This window comes from Prionailurus viverrinus, chromosome C2 (assembly GCF_022837055.1).
Source record: "Prionailurus viverrinus isolate Anna chromosome C2, UM_Priviv_1.0, whole genome shotgun sequence".
Taxonomy (NCBI): domain Eukaryota; kingdom Metazoa; phylum Chordata; class Mammalia; order Carnivora; family Felidae; genus Prionailurus; species Prionailurus viverrinus.
Window position 1 is genome coordinate 7,467,936 of NC_062569.1, and position 9,456 is coordinate 7,477,391.

Sequence of the window (9,456 nt, forward strand, 5' to 3'; positions counted from 1 at the left end):
TTGGGGACTAAGTAAACTACAGATACCAGGTCTCATTTCATTCATTTAAGTGAGTGATTTAATTCTCACTTAACCTTATGAGATTAATTTTTATCTTCCCCATCTTACAGATAAGAAAGCCGAGGTTGGTGAGTTTCGGTATCTAGCCCAGGATAATGTAGCTTAAAAGTGACTGAAGGAAAATTTGAACTCAACTTTGTATTACTCACAAATTTTCTACAATTTGTATTCTGGTTTTATTCACTTACGACATTTGCATCTGGACGGGGGGACTTCCACCATCATAAAGTTGTATATTTTATTTTACTCATTTTTAAAGTTTATTTCTTTACTTTGAGAGAGTGAAAGTGGGGGAGGGGCAGAGAGGAGAGAGAGACAGAGAGACAGAGAGACAGAGAGAGAGAGACAGAGACAGAGACAGAGAATCAGGCTCCACGCTGTCAGCATGGAGCCTGGTGCAGGGCTTGAACTCACGAAACTATGAGATCATGACCGGAGCCAAAACCAAGAGTCGGGCGCTTAACCAATTGAGCCACCCAGATGCCCCATAAAATTGTATATTTTAAAGGCAGCATCAGTGGGCTCCTAAATACCTTCCTCTCAGCTCTTGCCTTCTTTGACCTTGACCTCCTTGGCAGGTCAGGGCAGGGGCGGGAGTGAGAAATTTGAAAATGAAGTGTGATCCTATCAACATTCTCTGTCTTTGGTTTACCTCATCGCTTGTGAAATTGGGGTGAGCCAGTGTAAGGGACGGAGTGCCAAGACAGACGCTGTCCCTTCGTATCTTAAAATAATTGCCAATAGGTTTCCAGAGCTCTCGGTCAGATGGGTGCAGATCCCTTGGTCAAGAACATCAAGTACCCTTTTGTGTGTCTCTCCCTATTTAGACCTAGCTCCAGGAAAACGGGCAGGAATCATATGAGGTTCATTTCCTAATTTCCCACAGACCAAACCCAGAGCTGTGTACATTCTGTGTGAACTACGACCACTTTTTGAAACTGAATTGGGTTGAACCCTGCTTCCCCATAGATAAGTCCATCTATCATTTCTGCAGAGCCTACTGAGAAGTGGATGGGAAATAAAACTCCAGTCCGTAAAGCCTTAATAAAAATTCTCTCCATAAACTTAATTATTTATTTATATTTTTTTTGAGAGAGAGAGACAGAGAGAGACGGAGAGAGAGAGAGTGCAAGCATGGGAGGGGCAGAGAGAGGTGGGGGACAGAGGATCTGAAGCAGGCTCTGTGCTGATAGCACAGAGCCCAATGTGGGACTTGAACTCATGAACGGTGAGATCGTGACCTGAGCTGAAGTCAGATGCTTAACCGACTGAGCCCCCCAGGCGCCCCTCCATCAACTTTTAAAAACCAACAACAACTTTAAAACCTGCATGAAGGGACACGCTCAACACGCTACACAGAACGAACCCCCTTTGGGGCCCCCTCCGCATCTCTGCTTTGCTACCACACCGCTTCCTCTCTCCGTAGCGATGAGATCTTTGGGGTGAACAAGACGGTTTGAGTACAGCTGCCCAGTGGGCTGGTAGGGCTCAGGTTACCCATGTGAAGTGTAACTCAGTCGCCATGTTCTAGTGGGGCAATGACTGTTTATAGATTAGCTCATTGTCCCATAAACGTGACTCAAGTTTTAGCTAAATTCCCCTGTTAACTAATTGCCTCAGAAGGCAGTTCTGTTCTCAACGCCAAGCGGAGACATTCACTCAAGGAGAGGCACACATTCACTCCACCTCAGTTTTGATGTTCAGGAAAATGCACGGATGCGTGGCAAAGGGGTGCAGACGAACGTGCGACCAGTGGGATCCGACTCCACGGCCCTTCCAGACGGTCGGAACTCTGTGGAACGCACTCCAGCAGATGTCTCCGTCGGCACTCACTGGAAGGATGGGAGTGTGTTTTCTCCACCCGGGCAGTTGGGGTTTGGGTATCATCTTCTGTTGTTTCTTGCCCAAGGACGAAGTGGCTCAAAAATGATAGAAGCCGTAGCGTTTGACGATTTGTCAGGAGGAACCTCCCAGATTGTTTCCCTACTGCTAGCACTCTGGGAGCCAGGCCGTGGGTCTGAGCCTGTGACTCCCCTGCTTTGTGAAGACCTTTCCGAGATTCCCAGCTACTCGGCCTCGGAGACACAGCTCTGGTTCCTTCCCTCCCATCCCAGGGGATTAGCGGTCACCTCTTCTCTGCCGTCATAACCCCTGGACCCTGGGAAAGGAGCTCTGTGCCTGAGTTGTAGAAGGTACTGGCACTCCTGTATTATTCCTGTCAGTTCGATGCGGATAAAATTCAGCATTGATTTGTGATTAAAAAGCTAGTAAATCTATACTACAAAGAGCTTCCTGGGCACCTGTGTGTCTCCGTTGGTTAAGAGTCCAAGGGTCTGACTCTGGATCAGGTCATGATCATTTCACAATTTGTGAGTTTGAGCCCCGCATCGGCCCCTGTGCTGACGGCTCAGAGCCTGGAGCCTGCTTCGGATTCTGTGTCTCCCTCTCCGTCCACCCCTCCCCCACTCACACTCTATCTCTGTCTCTCTCTCTCTCAAAAATAAATAAACATTAAAAAAAATTAATAATAAAAAAAGAAGTTCCTTAATCTGATAAAGAGTATCTATGGGTAGCCACAGCAAATACCCCTTTCCATGGTGAAAAGTTAAAAGCGTCACCTTTGAGGTCCACAACAGGACAAAGATACCCACCATCACCACTGTGCGTTGACATGGTTTTGGAGTTCTCAGCCAGAAAGGAAATAAAGAAGCAAAGTGGACGTTTTTAAAGATATGTGCACAGGAAATGCTGAAGAAATCTATAGACAAATTAGAATTAATAAATAAATCTTGCAATTTACTTGCTACAGAATATCTGTATCTATGTTGATATATCTAGATATAGACATTCCAAATGAATTTGTATATTCTGAAGATGTCTTTTATAACCCTTGACAAACTGTCGAGTTTATAAGGAATTGCAAGGGGCTAAGAAGAGCCAAGATAGTTCTGAAGAAGAAAAATGAGGTATAGGACTTGCCCTACCAGATATCAAGATTGATATAAAGCTTTAGCAGTCAAGACAGTTTGGAACCGAAACAAGGAGAGAAAAATATTCCAGTGGAACAGAAGAGAGAGTCTGGAGGCAGACCCGTTCTTATATCAGTGTCTCATTTGTAAGGAAAAGTCATTGAAAATCAGTGGAAGAAGAAAGACTTTTCAATAAATACTGTGTGGTCCGGTTATCCATGTAATAAAATAAAAAGGAATCTGATGCATCTTGACAACATACACAAGAGTCAATTCCAGGTGCATTAAAGTGAACACTATGGAGATTTTAAAAGATACTCTATACCATATACCGTATACTCTAAAATCTCACCTTCCTAGTCAACCTCTCTCTCCCAGAATGTTGACTTAAATATTCTTACCAATGTGATACAGAATTAGTAATTAACTCATTAACAATTAATAATTAATTAATTGATGAAGCATACTTCTAGACTTTTCAGAGGTCAAAGACAAATTTCATAGACAATAGCAACAATTACTAAACTTCACACTTCTTACAAGTGTCCTTTGTTAGAAATAGCATAACACTTTACAAAAGTTTTTTTGATGTTTATTAATTTTTGAGAAAGAGAGACACAGAGCATGAACGGGGGAGGGTCATAGAGAGGGAGACACAGAATCTGAAACAGGCTTCAGGCTCTGAGCTGTCAGCACAGACGCGGGGCTCGAACCCACAAACCACGAGATCATGACCTGAGCCGAAGTCAGGCACTTAACTGACTGAGCCTCCCCCGTGCCCCGCATAACACTTTTATGAAGCAGGCTACTATCTTTTTTCAGCAGCTCTAGGGTGAGGTGAACATTTTTCCGTCTTATTTGGATCTGTTTTTACCAGTTGTTAGAAAAGTTTGTAAGTATCAAGGTCAAGTGCCAGAATTCCATTAGTTTGTCCCAAAGGAAAGAAAAACAAAAACCCGATGTGAGCAGCTCAAAACTTACAATATGGAAAGGAAAAGGATATGTCAGGATTGTTAACACATTGAATGTGAGGTAAGAAATGTTTTGCATCTATAAGACCAAAGCTGACACCCCTAGGCAAGGTCCTAGTTTATTTTTAATATTTCTGGTTATTCTGTTAACCCTCCCAACCAAGGGTTTTGTTTGTTTGCTTGTTTGTTTTGGGTTTTGGCTTGTTTGTTTTGGGTATAAATGAGAGAGTTTGTAAGTCACCACTGGTCGAAAGTTGTGGCCGAAATGTTGAGTATTCATCCAATATCTGTGGCTCCGCCATATCCCCTGGTCTCCCTTCAGTTAAATGGAGTCATGCGACTATTCGTGGCTAGTTACAGTATGGTTAATTACATGGTGTGACAGGGATTATGCAGATGGCGCTATGTAACTAGCTCTAAGCTGTGAGCAGAAGTGATGCATCAACTCTTGTGTCTGTCTCTTCCTTCAGACCGTAAACTTCTTTTAAAGAAATTTTTAAAAATCTTTATTTATTTTTGAGAGAGGGAAAGAGATAGAGCGCAAGCAGGGGAAGAACAGAGACAGAAGGAGACACAGAATCCGAAGCAGGCTCCAGGCTTCGAGCTGTCAGCACAGAGCCCGACGCGGGGCTCGAACTCATGAACCATGAGATCATGACCCGAACCCGAGTCGGACGCTTAACCGACTGAGCCACCCAGGCGCCCTTGGACTGTAAACTTCCTGAGGGCAGAGACCCTCTGTCTCTGTATCTCCATGTGTGGTGATAACTCAGTGGATAGTCCCATCCATCCTGATCTGTATGTTTCTTTCCCAATTTCTAGACCTCGTCTTTAACGAATATTTTTCATTTGATGTCCCACAGGGACTTTAAACTCTCCGTGACCAAACCTGAACTCATCGTGTCTTTTACCCAAACTGCTCCTCTCCCAGGGCCCCCTACTCGGTGTGTGGTACCATTTTCTGCCTCTTTGCTCAAACCAGAAAATGGAAGGCATCCTTAATTTCGGGTCTTCTCCTACCAACATCGCTCTCCCTCATCCCCCGGTCCCCCAGTTCTTACTCTGTCACGTCAGCTTCCCAAATGTCAGTCAGATCTATGCACTTCTCTCCATTTCTGCTGCATTCATTCACTCAGGGCATCATCATCTCTCATCTGTCATCTCTGCGTTACAGAAATCACATTTCTTGGAGTCTCCCTACCTTCAGATTGGCCCCCAGCACCTAGAGCCATGTCTGGTATGTGGCCAGCCCTCGCTAATTGCAGACAGAATGAACACGTGACTCTACATCGATGCATGAGTGTGTGACTCAGCCATGTCAAGAGGAGCCTCGTCTGTCTAGACCTGTGTCTTCCAAAGACCCAAGAAATGACTTGGGGGCTGCTTCTCTTTGAACTTGGGACTGGATTAGCTTTTTTTTTTTTTTTTTTTGGAATAACTTCCTTGACATGTGCCGCCCCAACAGCTTTGAACACGTTTGCAGGCCGCTCATGTCAGTTGAACCCCACGCTCCCCGATGAGATAGATAGACACCTTCGGGAGCCCCTTTTTGGAAACTGAGTCTCTCTTTTGCACAGAGGTAGAGAGGCTAAGTGGTTTTCCCAGGGTTACCGAGGCTGTTAGGAGCAGAGGCAGGGCTCAGGCAGAGGCCCGTGGCCTCCCAAGCCTGGCCCGGTTTAGCCGGATTTGGCTCGTGCTCAGGGGAACGCGTGCTCCTCAGAGAGCAGCTCTGGCAGTGGGATACTGAAGGCCAGGGAAGCCCGGTGCGAACTTCTGGACCTCTCTCTGCTGGCCAGAGGTCTGATGCTTCATCCGCACAGCCTGGGGAGCCTGGCAAAGGGGTCAGTGAAGGGAAGCTGGAACCTGTGGGCTTGGGGCTCTTCCTCACCGCACTCTGTCAACCATGATGGGCAGTAATCGGGACTGCCTGTGTCCCAGATTGCCACCGGGCGTGTCACAGAGATGAAGTGCCTCTCTGCTCGGTCCTTAGTTTGCTTTCTGGAAGCCCAAACTGCTGGAAATGTAGAAACGTCACTGATGAGATCTACTTGGTCAGGGCAGAAAATTCAGAATTGGGAGCAATCGCAGAAAGAATTGTTGCTGTCAGCTCGATGCCGGGAAATGGGCTGTGGATGGACGGGGATGGTGGAAGGAAAGAAGCGAGGGCATCCCCAAAGGCCCTGCGGCAGCCTGAGCTCTGGAGGGGGTCCACATCTTCCCAAGGCAACCGCGTGCTGATGTGCGCCCCCCCCTCCCCACTGCCGTGTGCTGGCGGGGAGCAGAAAGACTTCACTCAGGTGACTTTCAGCACCCCCGAACTCTCAGCCCTCGAGGTGCTGTGCCGGGCCCTGGGCACGGAGCTGAAGCAGTAAGGGCCCTGCTCCCTAGAAGCTGGGTCTAGCTGTGTCGACAAAACCTGGATGTGAAGAGCACAGTGCGAAATACAATGTCAGATGTTTCACAGAAGAGATTCTGACAAGGTCCTTGGGCATCCGGGGCTGGGGGAACCAGGATTTCTTCATGGCGGAGGAGGCTTAGACTGATATGTAAGATTTGGATAAGCGGAGAATGAGAACATTCCTGAAGGAAAGAGCCACATGGACAGAGACAAGAACGAGGCTTTGTGGCAAGGAGTCTATCTGTTAAAGGCTCCTCAAACTCAGCAATGGACAGCCCAGCGATTTCGATGCCGTTCAGCCATCTCTGGAGTTTAACTTCTGCCCCCGGTTGGCTGGTAGCTAATGGTTTCTGCAGATTCTGGGGCCTTGTGACTACTTGGTTCCCAGCTTGTTAGTTTCCCCAGAAACAATTCTGCCAGGGGTGCTCTCCAGAGCACTGGGTCCTGTCACCTCCTGCTGGGATCCCCCGCAGCCAAGTTGTAGCACATGGCGTCTCCCCCATAGTTAGCGCGCTGTGCCCGTATTCTTGTTACTGTGTTTGTGCACACTGGCTCCCTGTGTGATTTCCTCCCAGCAGCCAGCACCTGCGCTATGTCAGAGTCTGCCCTCAGGCTACAGGTCCCCTTGGCCAGTGCCCATGAAGAGCCAGACATGTGCTCCCAACCCAGGGTCAGCCCTTGACCAACTGTTGAGAGATGCGGGGTATGAACACTCCATCTTCCTTGTCCCGGAGGTGTGCCTAACCGGTCTCCAGAGCCCCCTGCAAGTTTGAGCCCAATTTCACTCTGTGGGACCTTGCTTGATGTCATACTTTGCTTGGCATGTTTTCCTTTTTTTTTTTTTTTTTTAATGTTTATTTATTTATTTTTGAGAGGGAGAGAGAGAGAGCAGGCAAGGAAGGGGCAGAGGGAGAGGGAGACAGAGAATCTGAAGCAGGCTCCATGCTGTAAATGCAGAGTTCGACTTGGGGCTCGAACCCACAAACTATGAGATCAAGACCTGAGCCCACTGAGCCACTCAGGTGCCCCGGCATTTTTTTCCTTTCTTGATCCTAGTTCTCTTTTACCTCTTTTATCTCTTTTAAAAGCATTTCCTAACTACTTTCATCCGAATTCTCATATCAAGGTCTGCCTTTGCAGAACCCAATTAGACATATTGTCTAGTATGGAAGGGAAAATCATGGCTCCTCAAAAGGTGTCCACCCCTAACCCCTAGAACTAATGAATATGGCAAAGGGATTTGTGTAGTTAAGATTAAGATAGAGATAATATTAGATTGTCTGGGTAGACCCACTCTAGTTACATGAGCCTTTAAAAACAGAGAATGTTCTCTGGCTGGCGTCAGAAATGTAACAGAAGTAATCGAATGCATTCCAAGCATGAGGAGGATTCAACACTCCCTTGCCTCTGAGATGTAGGGGCTGTGGACAGGACCTGAGTGTGGCCTCTAAGAGCTAAGGGTGGCCCCCCACATGAATACCAGCAAGGTAATAAGACCTCAGTCTTACAGCTGCAAGGAACTGGATTCTGCACAAATCTGAATGAATTCGGAAGCGGATTTTTCCAGAGCCTGCCAACTCGAGCCCACCAGCCATCACTCTGAGTTCTGCCTTATGAAACCCAGAGCATAGAGAACCCAGCTAAGCGAACTCATACTTCTGACCTACAGAACTTTGAGATAACACACTTGTGTTCTTTCTTAAGCTGCTGAGTTTGTGGTAATTTGTTAAAACAGCAACGGAAACGAATATACTAAGATTTCCCCTAAAAAGTATACACACTCTTTGCATGTTCTCATGGTCACTTGCACCGGTAACGTCATGGGTTGTGCTCTTCATGGGAAGACTTCAAATCCAGATACTGATATACGGATTTATGATGTTGGTTGACCGTTCTCAGGTCGCTCCTTTTGTCCCTTCACTGACCTCAGTCTGGTTGCACTGGGGCAATCCTTTATTCCCTCTGTTTAACTCCCACCCAGATTTTATCAGTGAGGAATGGTTGAACGCTTCCGGCAGGCTCTGACACGGGGCCCCATGTGTGTTTGCTAAGTATTGATTTGCACAAATGAGTGTGTAACTCAGGAATTTGCGTGTCATCTTTGCACAGGAGCCATGATAACCTTCTCTGCATCCTTCTGATTTTAGTATATGTGCTGCCTGAAACGAGCTCTGAATGTGAAAGTCAGATATCAGTGGTAAAATTTCCTGTGCTGCCCGAGGCAGCCATTTTGCTCCTGTCTATACCGAGCCTCTTAAGATGTTTGTCTCCTCTGCTAAAGGTCTGAAGCCATGGAGGGGTCACTTTGTGTAGTTTTTGGAATTCCACTCAAAAATTCCCATTGAACATATCAATCCTCCCAAGTCCTGCTGCCTAGCTGTCATATGGAAAGCAGTTCTGTCCCCCTGCACATAAATAGAACCTACCCTTTGAGGCTCCTCTCAGTCAAATTTTATCGCGTAAGTGTATTTAGAGGCTATATTTATAACTTCACTCTTTCTCTCAGGTTTATGGAAAGACTCTTGGCTGAACAAATATAGCACAGGTTCTGGATGTGCTCTGGTGAAAACACTCACTCCAACGTGCGGCACATAATCAAGTCCAGGATGTAAAGCACAATAGATTCTTCTTCAGCTGTAGGACCAAAATATCTCTCTATGGAGCTTCTCATCACATGTCCTGGGTGGGGTGTTACCCTGTCTCCCCGGGTTTTTGTATGAATTATTTTTCAACCAACTCAGGGGCAAGCCTTAGGTCCCTAGATGCCTGTGGACCTGCTATCTCTTCTCCCTGCCCTTGGGTGACCAAGCCCTCCTCACTCTGGGAAAGAAACAGCCATCGCCTTGTGCCAGAGAAACTCACCAAGATGCATCTTCTAGATTAAACTATATTGGAGAGCCTTTTGATGGCAGACTTGCCCAGTGGGGAAAGGGATGTCCGGAGACTTCGGAAAAATTCCACTAGGACTTTTCAACCCAACAAACCTAGCTTCCTTCTTTTGTGGTGACTTGAGAGGGGGCCTTCCTCTGGGAGGCTGGGTCATGTGACTTTCTGTGAC

General features: G+C 46.7%; 1 non-coding gene across 1 annotated transcript; it reads right to left on the bottom strand.

The window, feature by feature from the left end:
- Positions 1-8,462: 8,462 nt before the first annotated feature.
- LOC125175835 (U6 spliceosomal RNA) lies at positions 8,463-8,570 on the bottom strand. The gene has a single exon (XR_007156008.1). It is a non-coding gene; the product is annotated as a U6 spliceosomal RNA (small nuclear RNA).
- Positions 8,571-9,456: the final 886 nt, after the last annotated feature.